The 19,345-nt window shown below is 37.4% G+C and overlaps 1 pseudogene; it reads right to left on the bottom strand.

Moving 5' to 3' along the window:
• Positions 1-367: 367 nt before the first annotated feature.
• Positions 368-19,345, bottom strand: part of LOC149202980 (serine--glyoxylate aminotransferase-like) — a 69,600-nt pseudogene continuing 50,622 nt past the window's right edge.

Raw genomic sequence — 19,345 nt, 5'->3', positions numbered from 1 at the left:
TTGTATAGTATAATGTAACTTCATTTTCATTTCTAATAATAACTAATATCATACACAACATAGAAAATGTATCTTATAACTACATTTTGTTAGAGTAAATTTCAAATATATGTACACCTACTACTTAAATATTGGTGTACTACTTAACTATTGGTCATATCCAGGAAGAAAATTGACTAGGGCTGATATATTAGAAGAAAAGGGAAGTAATAGGGTAATTGGAAAATGTGAGTTTTATTTTTAAGTTCTATAATTAACTATGGTGTAGGTTGATTGCATCATTTACATGTGCGATGTTGTGATGATCCGACCTTTGAATTTAAGGTGAACCGATAAGTTTTTTGTCCTTAGCTAAATTATATAAATATCACACCCTTGATGGTATCAAGGGAGTGGTCTTTTGGAGGTACACTATAGTTGCTGCAACTCCGCTACCCAATTTCACTAGATAGGCAATATCCTTCAATACCATTTCAACACCATTGAGACATCCCAATGCAAATACAACATGATTACCATGGAGAGAAAAGAAAACCATGTGTTCATAGAATCAAATAAAGTTTCATTCAAAATAAAAGCCATGATTACAACATACATAAATAATAATGTGTTAATGTTGGGGACTACTTATATACCATACCTGAAATGACTTGCCAGTGATCTCGTTAGAAATGTTTGTAAGCTAAACAATTACTTAAAAGCTCTCCCTCCATAGAATGTGATCAAGATGGATATTGGTTGCCACTCACCTATTCCACTTGGAACCCTAACATTGCTTCTTTTAGTTTCCATAATTGTAGCACAATTTACTATTTTTGGCCATTTTTCGAGTTTTGAGCTTCTAGAGTCATTTTTAGGCCCTAAACAACATTCCTTTGGAAAGTGGGAAAACTTGTAGCTTGTGGTAGGGGCTTGCAATAGAAATTTTTAGTCCTTGGATGGATTTTCTAGCAAAGGTATCGTATGCATCAAATGAAGATTGTATGCCAAAGTTATGACCCCAAGAAGTTGATGTAACAATTTATCCCAACGGGGTCCACAAACTTTTGGTGCTTCATCTCCTAGGGCCAGTGTTTTGGATGTTTAGGGTTTTCCATTATTTCTCAATAATAAATAACCATCCAATCCTAATCATAATACAGTTTAGAAGGCATATAGCCACCACATCTCTCCTCATTGATAAGCTACGATCGCCCGAGCTAGTTTATTTCCATTCTACATGTAAACAATTTTCAATACTTTTTTTATTAATGAATTGAAGTTATGTTTTTGTTGTAGATCTATGTTTCTATTTCTATCTACATCTCATTTTTTTCATTTATAAATTTAGATTAGTGGTATCAGAGCGATATGATATTTCTCTATTTTTCTATACATGTCCCCAAGGAGATCAGGGTATAAGGATTTAGGGCTTGAACTGGTTGAACCTTTGCAAGGCTGGCCTTTCCGACCCTGACAACCTCCCATGGTGGAAGAAAAGAAAAATGAGGGAGTAGGATATCCTTTCAAAATATTGCTTAAAGAAGCCATCGAGCGACAAATGAATAAGATGATGGAAAATTTTTCCCAAATCCTTTAGTGGATGCCGAGAGGCGACACATCTTCATCCAACATCCACCTTGGATGCACCACTCCCTTTAAGGTATAGTTCGATTTTGAAATTCCCATATTTAAAGGCCAGATAGATGCATAATACAGATGTTGTAGTTAAATGGTTAAATCTATTGGGAGGATATTTTTCAGTTCATGATTTTTCGAATAGGGAAAATATTAATTTTTCACTCCTCAAAGTTGCCTCCCATGACAAGGACTAGTGGGAGACCTACTATGAGTAGAGGGATGAGAGGGAATCCTCACTATTTTCACCCACACCCACTTTGAATTCTTTCGAATGCGCCATAAAGGAATAATGTTACCCTATTGGTAGCTATGAAGATAAGTACATAAAATGGACCACACTGCAGTAGGTAAGAGACCAAGACATGCTAGATTTCACATATATTTTTCATATCCTTCGCACAAAGTTGAGTATTATGGATTTTGCGTATCGCCTAGTACTCAAGTACAACGACTGTCTACACAATATATCCAGGATGAGATGGAGTTACTAGACATGTCCTCACTTGGCACTGCCTACTGATACATTGTCAAGATCAAGCATAAATTTAAACACAAGAAGAATGGCTTTGGATCTTCGAATCCAAAGCAAGGAAAAGGAACCCCCAAACTATAGAACAAAGGACAAAGTTAACGCAGGTTGACCTAGGACAACCCCTTGAAGATGCCAGTAGATAATAGAACCACAAATTAAAATAAGGACACAGGGAAGTGGTGTGGACTCCACAAGAGCCCCACTCACAACACAAGTGAGTGTCACTAGCAGCCGAGCTGAAGGATTCAGAGTCAGATGCATGTTTTGAATTTGAGTCGGTCTCTGAAAAGGGGAATGATAAATAGAAGCATATTATTTATGCATATCTCAGAACCACCATTCCCACCACCGAGGTCTAGAAGATCAAACCCAAATATCCAGAGGAAGGAGTGTCTCTTCCACTCATGCATATGGGTGAAGGTGTATCCATTGTATTTCATTGTCGAGAGTGGGAGCCAAAATAACCTCATCTGATTAGAGGTTGTTAAGTAGTTGGGCCTACCGACCACACCACACTGGCAACCATACACTATTAGGTGGTTTCACTAAGGATGAGATCTCAATGTCATCCAACAGTGTCGTCTTCCCTACATCATCAAACCCTTCACGAATGAGGTACTGTGTGACATTGATCCTCTTGAATTTTGTGATGTGTTATTAGGAAAACCATACTTATGGAAGTGTGATGCTATGTATGAGTCCAAGCCTCACACTATTATTATTACATTGGGAAATAAGTTTTACAGAATACCAGAGGTAGCCCCACCTACTTCTTTCTCTTTGATCCCTACTAAGCAATTTTGTAAGATCATCTCCTAGATCGGGAAATTTGTTTTCTTTCTTATTCTCTCTCAAAGTAAGGGAAGATCATGGCCACATCCATGTCCCGAGGAAGGGTTCCTCTGCACAATAGAAGTAGGTGGATGAGGTTGTGGAAGAATATATGAACATCTTCTCTTCACCCACAAGGGTAAAATTTCACTGTAAGTTCAATCATTCGATTAATATGACTCTTGAAGTACCTATACCCAATGGGAAGATATACCATCGCTCCATTGTGGAAAATGAATATATCAATTGATAGATATAGGAGCTACTTCAAAAAGGGCACATTTGACCAACTTCCTCACCTTGTGGGAGCCCAATTATACTGGTACAAAAGAAGGATGGGACCTAGAGGCTCTACATTGATTGTTGGTCACTGAACAAAATAATTGTTAGGAATAGATATCTAATCTTGCAGATTGATGACCTTGTTGACTAGCTCTATGGGGCTAAGTATTTCAGCAAGATAGATTTCAAGTTTGGTTATCACTAGGTTCCAATAGATCCCATAGATGTATGAACGACTTCCTTCAAATTCAAGGAGGGAATTTGTGAATGGTGAGTCATGCCTTTCATATTAACAAATGCCCCTGCAAATTTTATGAGGTTGATGGATGACATCTTGTGGCCCTTCACCAAATCATTTATGGTTGTATATCTAGAATACATCAGGAAGAGAACTTGCAACATATTCCACAGTTCCTTCAAACCCCATCACAGCAAAAACTATGTGCCAACTTGGAGAAATGCACCTTTAGCATGATCCAGATCCAATATGTGGGTTACATGATAGATGATAAAGGTTTTCATGTGGATCCAGACAATATCCAAGTCAGTTGGGATTGGCTAGCCCCGACCATTCTAACATAGCTTCATATCTTTTAGGGTCTTGCCAATTTTTATTAGAGGTTAATGTTGGGATTTTCCCATATCACTTGGACTTTGAATTAGGTTACCAATGGTTGAGCAAAAGAAAAATTATCTTGGTTTGAGTCCCAAAAAAATGTGTTCTTTGAGTTGAATCACCACCTTTTCTCTGCACCTATACTCATATTTCCATACCTGCAACAACCATTTCAAATTGAGATAGATGCCTTTGACTATGCTATTGGCATAATCCTCACCCAACAAGGGCATCCAGTGGCCTATCATAGTGAGACACTTTACGATACAATTCAGAAGTACCTCACATATTGTTTGGTGTGTGTTATATTATTTCCACGTGTCATGGTGTTCGTGGAAGTGCCCATAATTTTTTTTTATTTTATGTGGACCTAATAATATTTGGGCATACCCAAAGATGGCAGGCATACCTACCCATGCATTTGCACATGGTTTTCGTGCATGGATTTTTTTGGCACGGTGGTTTTTTTCCCATCGCATTGGTAGATTCGTTCAAAGGAACTACGATTATGTTCTAATCGAGGACTAGTGTTTTGGATCTTATGAATGCCTCAACATGTATATATATGTATTGTAACATTGAAAGGAACATAATGAAAAATCAATCCAGCATTGTTGGTTTTGGGATCCATGGGAAAATATATGTGTATTTGTTTTATGTTCTCACCCTTGTATATATATATATTTTTAAGAATTCGTTTTCAGGTAATTTTTGTATAAGGTTAAAACCCTTATTTGGTATCAGATAAATTTGGCTTCAAGGGGATACCTTCACTATCAAGGGGTTTTTATCAGCCCTATGGTAGACCCTGCTATAGTGGGATATTTGTGGGATCAATTATTGCAGTGAAAGAAGATGGAGAACAATGGAAAGATAGAGATCGAGAAATTAAATTGACAGAGTTTTGAACTATGGAAGGAATATGGAGGATCTATTGGTAGATAGAGATTAATGTGTTGTTGTATATCTAGGTCTGACACCAATAGGAATGGCAGAAGAAGACTGGGCAAAGTTAGATAGGAAAGTGAACAACACAATACCATTGTGTCTTTGAGATTCAATATTGTTGAATGTATCAGGGGAGGCTACAGCAAAGGCTTTGTGAGATATGTTAGGGACTTTGAATCAATTTAAGTCTCTTGTGAACAAACTGTGCATGTGGAAAAATTTGTATAACCTGAGGATGAAGGATGGAGACTTGGTGACAGAGCATCTAAATGCCTCTAATATTGTTGTAATATAGTTTTTATCTATTATATTAAAATTTTATGTGAAGCTAAGTGCATTAATATATTGTGTTCCCTACCAGACTCGTGGGTTAGTCTAGTTATTACAATAGGTATCAATACACCTACCTTGAAGATTGATGAAATATTCTCATCCTTGTTATCAGAGGACATGAGATGGAAAAATATGAAGAGCCAGAACGGAGATGCGTTGTCTGTGAGAAGAAGGTCCCAGAACAGAAAAAAAAGGTCCTCAAATAGGAGATCTACATCTAGAGGGAGATCTAAATCTCCAGGAAAATATGTAAAGGTATGCTAGAAATTCAGAAAGGAGGGCCACTACAAAAAGAATCATAGATCTAAAACTCATGATAAAGGAAAGCGATCTGTTGCTTCTCCTTTCAAAGAGGTAAAAGCCACCTCAAATGAAGTGGGGATGTATACTTTTCTTCTTCTTCAAGTACACATGTATTTCATGAGGCATGGTTGATTGATTCAGGTGCATCATTTCACTTCATTCCCCATAGGGAGTGGTTCTACAAGTACGAGAAATATGATGGTAATTATGTCCTTGTACGGGATGATAGGAAGGATATAATAATAGGAACTAGAAAATTAAAGCTAAATTTGCAAGGTGGAAGGATTAGAACAGTTCCTGCTCTTCTTCATATTCCTACATTGTCCATAAAACTATTTTTTGTAAGAAAGATGGATGATGCAGGTGTAAAAATAATGTTCAAGAAATATACCTGCAAGATGGCTTGAGGAGAACTATTATTGATACGAGGAGTTTGAATTGAAACTTTTTATAAGTTCTTGGGAAGTATTTTTATTAATTAGTGTAATAGTTTTTTGGTTCCTAAAGGTGGAGCAGAAAATCTTCTAGTCTGTGGAGAAAATGCTATGTTATCGCATCAAAGTTTGGGACACAATGGAGAGAAGGACCTTCGAATACTACATGGTAAGGGTATGGTAGAACACATTTATAATTTATCTCTAGATTTTGATTTTTGTGAACATTGTGTATATGGGAAGCGAGATCCAATGAGTTTCGCTTTTGGTGCCAAGAGGGAGAAAGGGATATTAGAGCTTATGCATAGTGATGTCTCTAGACTTGTGTCGGTTCCATTGCTGGGGATTTTTTTGTACTATGTCTCACTTATAGATGACTTCTCAAGGAATACATGCATATATTTCCTTAAGAATAAATACGAATCCTTTGATGGGTTTAAAGAATTTAAGGCTTTGGTGGAAAATTAGACAGAGAAGGAGATTAGGGTGTTGAGGATAGATAATGGTGGAGAGTTCTGCAAGAAGGAATTTGAATACTACTGTAAGAAGTGTGGTATAGAATGACAAAAGACTACTCCATACAAACCTCAACAAAATGGTGTTGCAGAAAGTATGAACAAGATGTTGATGGAGAAGGAAAGAAGCATGTTAAGTGGTGTCGGGTTAGGATAGGAATTCTTGGTAGAGGTAATGGATACTAAATGTTACCTATTTATTAGATCAAATTTATGAGTTTCAAAGGATAGAACTCCACATGAGGTATAGACTAGTAAGAAAACCTCTCTTACACATCTGATGGTATTTGGCTATGATGCATATGTACATGTTCCAAAGGATAAAATAACCAAGTTGGATAGTAAATTTGAAAGGTGCATCTTTATTGGGTATAAGGATGGTTTAAAAGCTTATAAGCTTTGGAACCCATAAACAAGGAAGGTTGTGTACAATTGATATGTGATGTTTAGAGAGGTGAAAGATGTTATTAAACATGAAGTCCTACCAAAGGAACTTGAAAAAATATATTTTGAGCCGAAGGAGGAAGAATCAAACTCTATAGCAGAACAAGAATCAGAATAGGAAGAGCCACACACTCCAATTTTGAGAAGATCAGTTCAAGAGAGAAGGAAGCCTAATAAGTATAGTCCATTTTCTTTCTGTTCAAATTTTTATTTATCTATTACTGATGATGATCCTCGAACTATTAGGGAGGAAGTGGATTTAGGGGATGGAAAACTATGGAAGGATTGGGATCTAGTGTATTTTCTGACTGGAAGAAAACCCATTGGCAGCAAATGGGTGTTTAAGAAGAATATAATTGTAGAAGGCAAGGTGGAGAAACACAAAGCTCGGTTGGTAGCCAAAAGGTTATTCCTAGGTGTCGAGAATTGATTTTGGTGATATTTTTTCTCTTGTTGCTAGGTTAGCTTCTATTAGATTATTTTTATCTATTGTTGCTACTTTCGATTTCTAGTTAGAAGAGATGGATGTGAAGACAAAATTTCTTCACGGAGATCTAGAAGAAGAGATTTACATTAAGAAACCTGAAGGATTTATGGTGAAGGGTAAGAAAGAACTGATATGTAGGTTAAAAAGGTACATGTATGGGTTAAAACAGTCACCAAGGATGTGGTATCAAAAATTTGATACATATATATGGGGACTTGGCTTCACAAGAAGCAAAGTAGATCACTATGTGTATTTTAAATTAATTTTCGACTATGTTATTTATTTGGTATTATATGTGGATGATATACTGTTGATTGGAAATGAGAAAGAATTTATCTAGGATTTGAAGACCCAGTTATCTTCTAAATTCAACACGAAGGATTTTCGTGCTGCAAACTATATTTTGGGCATGGAAATTAAATGAGATAGGGAAAAGAGGATGCTCTTGATAAAATAGAAGAAGTATGTTGAGACAATATTGCATAGGTTTAATATGAAGGATAACAAACTAGTGAAGGTTCATATTCTTGTAGGTGTAAAATTATCAATGTTTGAAGACATGGGAAGAGGGAGAGGACAAATCCCATGTTCCATATGTTAGTGCAGCTGGTATCCTAATGTATGCAATGGTTTGTACCAAATAATACATTGTGCATGCAATGGGAGTATTGAATAGGTCTATGTCAAAACCAAGGAAGGAACATTGGACAATAGTGAATCAGGTTTTGAGGTATTTGTGTGGCACTAGTGATTATGGTCCCTGCTACAAAGGAAGACGAGGATTGGATATATTTTTGGACATACATGGCTATGTTGATGCAAAATCGGCAGAAGATTTGGATCAGAGAAGATCTACAAGTGGGTATGTGTTTAACTTCTTTGGAGGAGAAGTTATTTAGATGGGTAAAAGACAGTTTGTAGCGAAACTTTCAACTGCAAATGATGAATATATGGTAGGCACTCATGCAAGAAGGGAAGAATTTTGGTTGTAGATATTGTGTTCAGGTATGGGGTTTGTATAACAAGCTATACATATAGATTGTGATAGCAAAACTACAATTTTCTTAGCAAAGAACCCTTCTTATCATTCAAAGACAAAGCACATTGATGTTTAGTATCACTTTGTGAGGGATATTACTGAAGATAAAAAGGTGTTGATGGTAAAGGTGGACACCCTAAAGGATGTTGTAGATGTACTGATAAAGTATATGATCACTGAGAATTTTTCTTGGTGTAGAGAATTAAAAATAATGGGCATTGTAACCTTGGACCAATAACTAAGCTCTCCTATGACCCCTTGTGTGGAAATAAAACAACAAGTGGGAGAATGTTGGATATGTGTTATATTATTTCCATGTGTCATGGGGTCTGGCATAGTTCCCTAGATTTTTTATTTTTATTTTATGTGAACACAAGGATGGGGGGTACCCCCAAAGATGGTGGATGGACTTACCCATGGTTTTGCACATGGTTTTCACCCATGGTTTTTTTGGGCGGGGTGGTTTTTTCCCATGGTATTTGTAGATCCAATAAAGGGAAATATGATTATGTTCTAATCTAGGGTTAGTGGATAAGGATTTATGAATTCTTTGGCGTCTATATATATGCATTGTAACATTGAAAGGAACATAATGAAAAATCAATCTAATACTCCCGGTTTTAGGATCCATGGGAAAATATGTGTATTTGTTTTATGTTCTCGCCATTGTATATGTTTTTGTTTTAAGAATTCATTTACAAGTACTTTATGTACAAGGTTAAAACCTTCACCTATTACAAATATATGTATTCTATTGTGTAGCCTTGCTAGCAATGGAAAAATTCCATTATATGGAAGGAAATGGTCATCCACACAGATCACTGACCTCTTCAATTTATACAAACACAAGGGAAGTTGCAAAATGATCACCATCAGAAGTGGTCTACATATCTGCAACAATTCCAATTGAACATTAAATACGAAAAGTAAAGAAAAAATCATGTAATAGCTTTCCTTAGTCCACCACCAGTTGTAGTAGTAATTATTGTTCTCAACTCTTGTGGCCACAAGACCTCTGGATGGATGTAACTATACAAGAATGATATAGAATTCACCACCACATACTAGATGTTAGTGGATGGCAAGCAAGGTCTAGATTTCCATCTCCAAGACACATTATTATGCTACATGGGCCACCTTTGTGTTCCTTTAAGAAACAGTGCGAAAATGATTATGGAGGCACACTATAGTTGGGTTGCAGGACACATTGGTGTGGAGAAAATTGTGGTCATACTATAAAAGTATTTTTATTGGCCAAGACTCTAACAAAATGTTGGAAAATATATCAGATCATGCATTTCTTATTCCATTTCCAAGGAATCCATCAAGAAGCAAGGCCTATACACTCATCTTTCTACTCTCAGCCAACACTAGGAATCTGTCTCCATGGATTATTTTTTTGGCCTCCCTTCTACCAATCATGGGAATGACTGTGTATTTGTGGTTGTGGAAATATTTTTCAAGATTGCTATATTGGTGGCTTGCAAGAAGAGTATCGCAACATAATACATTTAGAAACTCTTCTTTGAATGAGTGTGGGCATATTTTGGGATCTCACAAACCATTATATCAAACTAGGATAGTAAGTTCCTGAGCACATTTCAGTCAATCCTCAGGACAATATTGGACACCAATCTCACCAAGTTCGCTTCATTCCATCCCCATAATGATGGCCAGACTAAGGTCATCAATAGGATGATAGTGCACATACTATGGATGTATATCTCCAAGCATCCACAAACCTGGGATGAGAGCCTTCCTTATTTGCAGCACAGTTATAATATATATCTCCATAGCTCGACTAGTAATAGTCCCTTTCAAGTGGGTCTAGTATTTCAACCATTGTGTCTGATTGATGTTTCCATGCCTCATGTGACTACACAGATAGAATCCGCACATGTACAATTCAAGGCTGATATAGAAACCACATTTATTGAATGCATCTAACATGTCTACAAATAGGTGCACGATATCTTGGATAGGTCCAATGCAAAGTAAAAGTAGCGACATGATCAACATCAGGTGCCACATAAGTTTCTGGTGGGAAACAAAGTTTGGTTCATTATTAGAAATAACGCATTGACAGAGCTCATTGAAAACTATGACGACTTTCATACAAGCCTTAAACCATCACCACAGTTGTGGGAGACAATGCTTTTGAGCTTAGCATTCCCCCTTTCCTTGGCTTGCACCCAATGTTCAATCTGGACCGCCTTCAGTCATACTTTCCACCATTGTTGGAGACATCATACATTGCAGAACAACTAACACCAACAGAGCTCAACCTAGACTGCATGGAAGATGCCACAACTAATTAGATCATGAACACATAGATAAAAAAACTCACTAATAGAATATCCAACTGTATCAAGTTGTCAAAGCTTACCAGCTCTTGCACCAAAGAAAGTGGCTCACTAGGGACCAAGTTCAGTAAAGGTTTCCACATTTCATGGAGGAACTCAAATCAATGGGGACCATTTCTTCCCAAGGGGGAAGGAATAATCCAAGTGCATATTGGTGGCCACCTTCCTATTCCAATTGGACCCCCAACATTTTGACTTTTAGTTTCCTTAATTGTAGCACAATTTACTATTTTTGGTAGTTTTTTGGGTTCTGAACTTCTGGAGCCATTTTGAAGCCCTAAATGGCATTTTTTTAGAACATGCGCAAGACAATTACACTTAGTAGGGGGTTTCAATTGAAATTTGTATTCCTCATATAGATATTTCTAATGAGGTATTTTATGCATCAAATAGATATCATATTCCAAAGTTACGACCCCAAGAATTTGATGTACCAATTTACCCTAACGGGGTCCATAGAGTTATGGCGCTTCATCTCCTAGGGTTAGGTATTTGGATGTTTAAGGTTTTCCATTGTTTCTTAATATAAATAATCCTCCAATCCTCATTGTAAAACAATTCAAAAGGCATGTAGCCACCACATCTCTTCTCAAAGATAAGCTATCATCATCTGAGCTAGTTTATTTCCATTATGCATGTAAATAGTTTTTGGTACTTTGTTATTAATGAATGGAAGTTATGTTTTCATTGTAACTTTTTTTTTTCTGTTTACTTCATTTTTTTCCTTCATAAATTCAGATCAGAATGAATGGTTTCATTGATAATAAGTTGCAACCATAATTACAAGAGAATATATGTAAGGCATTAGCACAATCTTGACTCTAGCCTGAAAGTTAGAGCATCAAAATCGTATGAAATTGTAATAAATAACAATGGAAGTTAAATCTTCTACCAAGTGCCATGAAAGTAGGATATTCATATGGATACTAATGTGGCATTAACTTTTATATTCATAGGAATCTTTTTCATCTTTATAGTGTTATGAGGGTGTAGCACTAATTCTAATTTTCTCATGAATTTCTAGTAGATGTCCTCTAAAGCCATCCATGCCCTAAATTCATGCTCAACAATAAGAAAAATATTTTTTTTATGTGTTTTGAAAAACGTTTGTAGCTAAAAGGGACTATATATGGAAGTTTCATTCTCATTATTTATATCCTTATACCCTTGGCTAATCAAATCACAACCTCCCTTAAACTTAAACTATGATTGTAGTAAAAAATTAAAACTCACATTATTCCATTTGATTGTGACACAATTTCTACAACAAATTACTTCCCAAACTTGAATTAGGGAATGTAATTGAGCTAGGGAAGGGGTTGGGTTTTCTATCACCTTGAGGAACTGACCTACATGCATGCAATTTTAACTTGATCATAAAAAGGTCCTAATAAAACTAGAAAATTGTAATAGTTGAGTTACATTTTCTCTTATTATCAACATTGTAACCTTAATCAAACTAAATTAGTTGAGTTGGGGACATAGATTCTAGAGTTGAGGTGGAAAACCTATTGGATGGGAAATAGTTTGGTGGTAGCCATAGAGGTTGATATGTGGTTTTATGGTGATTGACCTACAAGGCTTTTCGAGTTCACATAAAAAATACTATAGATGACAAGGCTAGCAAATGAAAAAAAATTAGAAAAAATAAGGTACAGTTGGAGCAGTTTTGATTGGCTCACATGATTTGGGTAAGGTTTGGAAACAACAATGGGAAATGGAATCAAATAACTATTGTAAGAAGGAGGGTAGGATGACTTCATTTTCTTTCCTGGCCTTGGAGGGGAGGCAACAAGAGGAGGGGGAATCTCCTTCATCTTCTAAGCATAATCTTGTATTACTACATTGGGGAGGAAGTCAAGTACAGGAGGAGATTTAGTTTGCATCTAAATAATTCTAGGTGGGGTTAATACTCTCTTAGAATGAGATGAGGAATCTTAGCATGATGAATTATTAAATACAATCATGGAACAGAGGATAGTTCAATATTGGAGGAGTAGTGGTTTGATTCTAAATAATGTGGCATAGTTCGATTCCCATGAATGTGGCTAAAGGTGGAGAGGATTGTCCTCTAGAGTCTCATCCCACAAGAAATTCACACTCACACTCTAGAATCTAGCTCGGGGGTGACAACTACAAGTGAATTTGGCTGGAGCTCATATGTGGTTGGGTGGAACTTTCGATTCCCCACCTCAATTTCTAGTTTTACTATTAAAATGTAAGTATTACTCCTACCTTATATGTCATTTCATTGTTGTGATTCCTATTAATAATATGAGTTTTTTCCTGGAGGTATTTAGTAATAATCCTACTCCTTTATGTTGAAGCTATAAGGTCTTCTTTTTTCTCTACACTCTGGCTTATGTGTCTAAAAGGACGCAATGAATCCTCCTTGTAGGACACATATATGTTCATGTTAAATGAATCTTTGTTTTCCATTGTCTACATTATTGTAGTAGGAATTTCTTTTATCATATTAATGTCAAAATAAACAGAAACGTGAAGACCTACCATCAAATTGGGACCATCATGAAGACTCCCATTCCTCTCTCCATGAAGATGATTTCATCTCTAAAGGAGAAGAGACAGTGCATGTAAAGAGCAAGGGGGTGGATTAATCCTACTATTTGTCTCAATATCAAGAACAGGAAGGGTTAAATGCACATTTACTAGGTCAGTTGTAGTTCCTGTTGGCATTATGATACAGGGGTTTTCCTTGATGGCAACTCAAATAGATGACATTTCAGAGTGCAATAGGTTAACAACAAAGGATTACATATCAGAATCGAGAGATTGAAGAAAGAGAATGGTTTAAGAAGTATACACTGGTTCACTTTGTCCAAGTAGCGTATACACATGGGTCCACAGAAAAAAGGCGCGTATAAGTATGCATGCACTTTCGCAAGAGGAAAAGCGCGTATGAGTTGGAAAACCAAGGAAATTCAAGAGTAAAGAATACCAAGGGTCAATACCATGGTATTAGCCCATAATATTGAGCAAAGTAAAGACTATTTGATCCCATCCAAGTATACCACAGGCTCTAAGTGTTGTTTTGGTCCGAGGTATTGAGAAAGGCCAAAACTATATAAGGAGGAGAAGATCAAAGGGCCAGGTGTGCAAGTGAAAGGGTTTCTCAGGAATACTTCTATCTGAAGTATATTTTATGCTACAAGGGCTATGATTATGATATGATCTGAAATATTTTGCGCACCTTGGATACAATGTTGGATCAGGATCATGAGACCTGAAATGACTTATGATTGTATGAGTTGATATTGGTTGGGATATATCTGATTGCTTATGCATGTTTTATTCTGGAAATGTTATGGTCTAGGTATGATTGTAGTCTGGAATAGTTTGGAAGTTTTAAGTTAGTATTTTCATATCTATACGCTGGTTCGCCTTGGTGAAGGTGCATATACACGTTGGTTTAGTACTTCAAAGTAGGTATACATTATGAAATATGATGTTTGAAGTTGCAGTTGGTTTTGGTTGTTGATGCAAAGTTTTGGGTTCTGCACTGTGTTCTGGTGACTGTGTTTTGGTGACAGTGTTCTAAAGGTTTAGATTGATTGATTGTGATTTTCTTTAGTGATGATGGATTTTCAGTGATTGGTTGTATTGCAGTGGTGATTGATTTTGAGCTTCAATGTTGTTGATGGGTCCATTATGAAAATTGGATAAAACGTGTCCTTCATAATGTGTTGTTGTGTACCAAAATTATCTAGTCTGAAAATTTATGAAATGTGGTCCTTGGAGGAAGAGAGAAGGTTGTATCCTTCTGTAGGTCAGTGCCTACGTAATGGTAAACATATCGGCCAGTACAAGAGCCAGGGGTTTGGATCTCCCTTCCAGTAGTAGCTGGAAAATGAGTGAAGGTTGGAGCCTTCTATAGGCCAGCACCTATGTACTAGTAAACATATCAGTTAGTACAAGAGCTATGGGGTTGTAGCTCCCTTCCAGTAGAATATGGAGAACTAGAGAAGGTTGTAGCCTTCTCCAAGTGGGTGCCTACATACTAGTATGAGTTTGCACCAGTACAAGATTGTAAACATGTTTTTCTTATATTAAAAGAAGACAGAGACGACAACAACAGGTGGTTTTTCTCCCGCATTGGATTTCCACCTTAAATCTTGGTGTTCATGTGTGTTGCTTATGTGTGATTGATTATTTTGTTAATACTGCACATGGTTACTGTTTAAATGGTTAATTAAGTGTTGATGCACTGACTAAACGTCAACATATGATGAATTAACTAAATCATAATTTCATTGGATATATGTTGGTTGCCTTAAGAACAGTTGCATGCACATGCGAGTTCCCTTCACTGAAGTAGCATATATAAATTTGATTATGAAAAGGAAAATTTATTAAGTTGATAATACTAATTCATGCCCCCCTCTCAATATTATTTCCAACAATTGGTATCGGAGCAGGTCCTTCATAAGAAGCTTGATCGCTTGAAGGGAGATATTTCAAGATGAACAATCATGAAGGCATGGGATCTATCAGACCACCAATATTCAATTGGAACAACTTGGTATATTGGAAAACACGAACTATAGCTTATCTTCAGTCACTTGGAGCTGATGTTTGGGCAATTATGGAAAGATGATACAAATATCTAGCAGCAGTCCCATAGATCCAACAAAAAATAAATCATATGAAATCAATGCCAAAGCCCTCAACTCTTTATTGGGAAGTCTATCATAATAAGAATTCATCAAAGTCATGCAGTTCAACATAGCCAAGGAAATATGGGACAAAATCATTTAGAGCTATGAAGGAGAGCCCCAGGTAAAACGTGCTAAACTCTAAACTCTCAAAATCCAGTATCAAACTCTAAAGATGCATAGTGATAAAATTATTTCTAGTTATTTCTTATGAGTAGATGGGATTGTAAATCATATGAGAAATATGGGTGAATAAATAAAGGAGGCTACTATAGTTGAGAAACTTTTGAGACCTTTGTCTTCTAAATTTGAGTCAAAAGTATTTTCCATTGAAGAAAAGCAAGATCTACAATTTTTTACTATTGTTCAACTTCATGGAATTTTAACTATCTTTGAAATGAGGAAAGGAGGTCCATCAGAAATCAGAGAAACCGCTTTCAAAGCTTATGCAAAAGGAAAAGTAGAGGGAGATCTGAAAGAATGAGGGTATATATCAGAAGAAGAAGAGGTAAACTTTGTGAAGAAACCTCACCGGGGTTTCGAAAGATTCAAAGGTAAGATTCCCTTGAAATGCTTTGCTTGTGGAAGAGTTGGTCATTATGCTGCTAAATTCCCTCATGACAAAGGAAAGATTTATATAGAAGGTAATAGAAGTTATTATACTCATGAAGATAGTGATGGCATGTCTAATAGTGATGAAGATGATCAAGATATTAAACTACTCATGGCATATGAAAATGATACCTTAGTGCTGACAGTGCTGGACCCACCAACATGTAAGGGTATCTCCCTCGTAAGAAGTCCCAATTAGACCTAATACTGTTTGGTGTAGGAGTCCTAGCAATGCATCACATGGTAATGCTGTGACCGTGATTTCACAGAGAGGCAAGTAAGATGACTCTGTTGGTAGCAAAGGTGTGACAGCTGCAGTGAGTCAAGGAAGGTGCATGAGAGGTTCTATCACATGGGGGTTGAGATGAGTGCACCCCTTGGAAACCTATAATAGTACTTGGCTTGGAAGGGAAACACAAGAAAAGATGCATCACCAACTGAAAAGCGAGTTAGCAAGAAATCCAAAGTGATGGTTAAACCAACAACACAGTTAAGAAAGATTCATACATACTCACACAGAATAATCCATACATGCATGCGTAAGAAAAAAAATACATATATCATTTAGAGTAAACCAAATAGCATAGAATACAATACAACTTATGCATGAAACATGATGGCTCTTATTATATAAAGAAGTGTAAGTTCCAGTTATACAATACATCCATGTCAAACCACTAGTCCCAATAGTGGAACATTACAGCCACATCTGCCTGCTCCTCCAAAGAGATGTATTAGCTCTGAATAGTGGAGAAACCAAGGCTCATTACAATACTGTCCAAGCTTTCTCTAAGATACTCCTATTGAAGCTTGGCTAACCAAAAGCCTTTACAATGAGTTATGAGGTTCTATTTATAGCAAAGGGTGGGGTGACCCTTGACATTCCCCTTTGTGACAGTTCATCTACCCTCATGACTCTTCATCTACTCTATTATTGTTACATCCAACTATTGACACTTGAACTTCCACTTGACACGATGTTACATTAGAATGCACATGTGCTCATGTGAGACAAAATGGCTTGAGCAAGACATGCAAGACATCATTGACACTAGGTCTGTTGAGGTGAGACCAACTATTTGACATGCTTGTGATGGTGAAGGTGGTGAGATGATGCGAAGCTTGGTTGTCCGTGATGGTGTGCATGCACCCCATGGTGACACCTTGCTGAAGTGAACTCTTTCCTCCGTTGCATCCAAGTGCATTGGTGTGGCTCCTTCACCCAACTCGTCTACTAGCATGTCATGGTCTTCTTGGTGTAACCGAACCGGCAACACACTAATGCATAGTGTCTGTGCTAATCTTTCAATAAGTGTTGGTGGTCATGCACATCAAATGTCGACTACACGCTCAGCTCCAGTTGGACTTGCTTCTTGTCTTCGTGTTGGTGAGTGTGTTGAATGTGTTGAATCGCATGCATGCACACAACAACATGCATGTTGATGAATCCCTTGCAGGTGATCAACAACAATTCTCACCACGTTTGCTCCGTGCCAACTGCTCGGATAGATCTATAACTTGTATGGGTGCATTTTCATTTGTGAGTGCATGTCGCGCCCCCTACTGTTCCTGTTCCTACTGCAACTCATTCTCTTGTTTGTGCAGCTCATGTTCTTCCTTGAGTTGTTGCTTCAGCACATGCAACTCCTTCTTTGTTCCACTCTTTGTCTTTGCACGATCTCCATGTCACATCATCACCTCATAGCCTAAGTCTCCAAAGTTGCTTTCATCATCAGTGGATTTGCTTGAGCTTGCAACTTTGTTCTGCCACTATGTTGTCAAAAACCTTCCTCTTCCATTCGTTGCATCCGGTATGCTGCCTTTAGCTATTGTTCATGATGCTACTCACTATGATGCTGTTGTCGTCATATCTTGATGTCCTTGTCTACAAACAAATTGATGTCTTCGTGAGTAGGCAAACTCATAGACACTTGATTGACTGCATCCCCAAGTGTGTTCTGAGTAGTGTCTTTGACTCTACTGTTGAGAGGCAGATGAACACCTATGATACCTAGAGACATGGAAACACCCATGAAATTCAATCTATCAGTCGAAACCCAAAATGAACTTGAGAACTAACTTGCAACATACATGTGTGACTGATCATGAAGGTCGTGCAATTTCTATCAGGAGGTCAGGAGACTAACTACCAAGGCTATGCAAGGCATAGTCTGGGCTGTTGGGAGGTTGAATGATTGCTGGAACTGCACCATGCACAATCCAGTATGGTTGCTGATTACCGGAATTGCGCAATGCGTAATCTCAGTTGACAATGGTTGCAAGCTCAGTGATTGCATTGCGCAATTTTTTAGGACAACAGTCATTGTCCCTCTAAAATGTGCAAAACAATCCTAGAGGATAGTGCCTGGGTATAAAAGCGCATTTTTGGAGAGGAATACAGAGAATTCCTTCCCTAGATTACGTAATGATGTCTTAGTGAAGGCAAAGTCTGGGCCAAGGTTGGCCAAACTCGCCGACGAGTAACTCAAAGCAAATATGACAGTGAATGCATGGCGACACTAAGTGAAAGTAGAAGTGATTGATAGTGCATGCAAAAATTGAATGAAATATTCAGTAAACATATGAACGTGTATGTGGGTGAAGCAAGTCATTGAATCGACGATCATTCATGAAAAATAGTTTCATGCATGTGACAGCAGTGAGATAACAATGAAAACTGAAATGGTGCTAGTACAATCTAGTATGTATCAAAACGAAAACAAGTGCTCATTGAAAACAAGAAGACAGTGTTCACATGAAGTGAAACACAAAAAGCGCCAGAAATGCAACACAAGACATGGAAAGTGGGCTTAGCCCAAAACAGCTGAGCTAAATGCGACGATAGCTCCTAGATGTGATGTGGGATGTTAGAGATGCAATATTGATGTGAGGAATGAGATCTGTAGTGTCTGGGTGATGAGTTTTTATAAAATTGACGTTGTCACACTCATGCCACAAATCTAGGGAAAGCGACACTTGGAGGGAGGTTTTTGAAATGATCCTTGCATGTAACCTCCAAGTGCCAAAAATAGATCCCTGAAATAAGGGATGCCTTTGCATTCTACCTTGGGAGAAGCAGGGCATGCATGCAAGTCTATTTTTCTTAGTCTCGGAGGGAACCATTCAACTCAGTTGCACATGCAAGAGACTGCTCAACTGCTGGGAGAAAATGCACATTTCTGGGTATGAGTTGGGCTGGCTGCTCAGAGGATTTGCAAAATTTTTGGGCAGAGCAGCTAATTACTGCCCGAATTTGCACAACTTCTTGGCTGAGTAGCCCAACAGGGAAGGATTGCACAATTTTCTGGGTGAA

The sequence above is a fragment of the Pinus tabuliformis genome, chromosome 2_1 (genome assembly GCF_031772625.1).
Source record: "Pinus tabuliformis cultivar Carrire ecotype Pingquan chromosome 2_1, CPIR1, whole genome shotgun sequence".
Classification (NCBI taxonomy): Eukaryota; Viridiplantae; Streptophyta; class Pinopsida; order Pinales; family Pinaceae; genus Pinus; species Pinus tabuliformis.
Note: the sequence above shows the minus strand (reverse complement) of the source record. Positions and strands in the feature narration are given on the sequence as shown.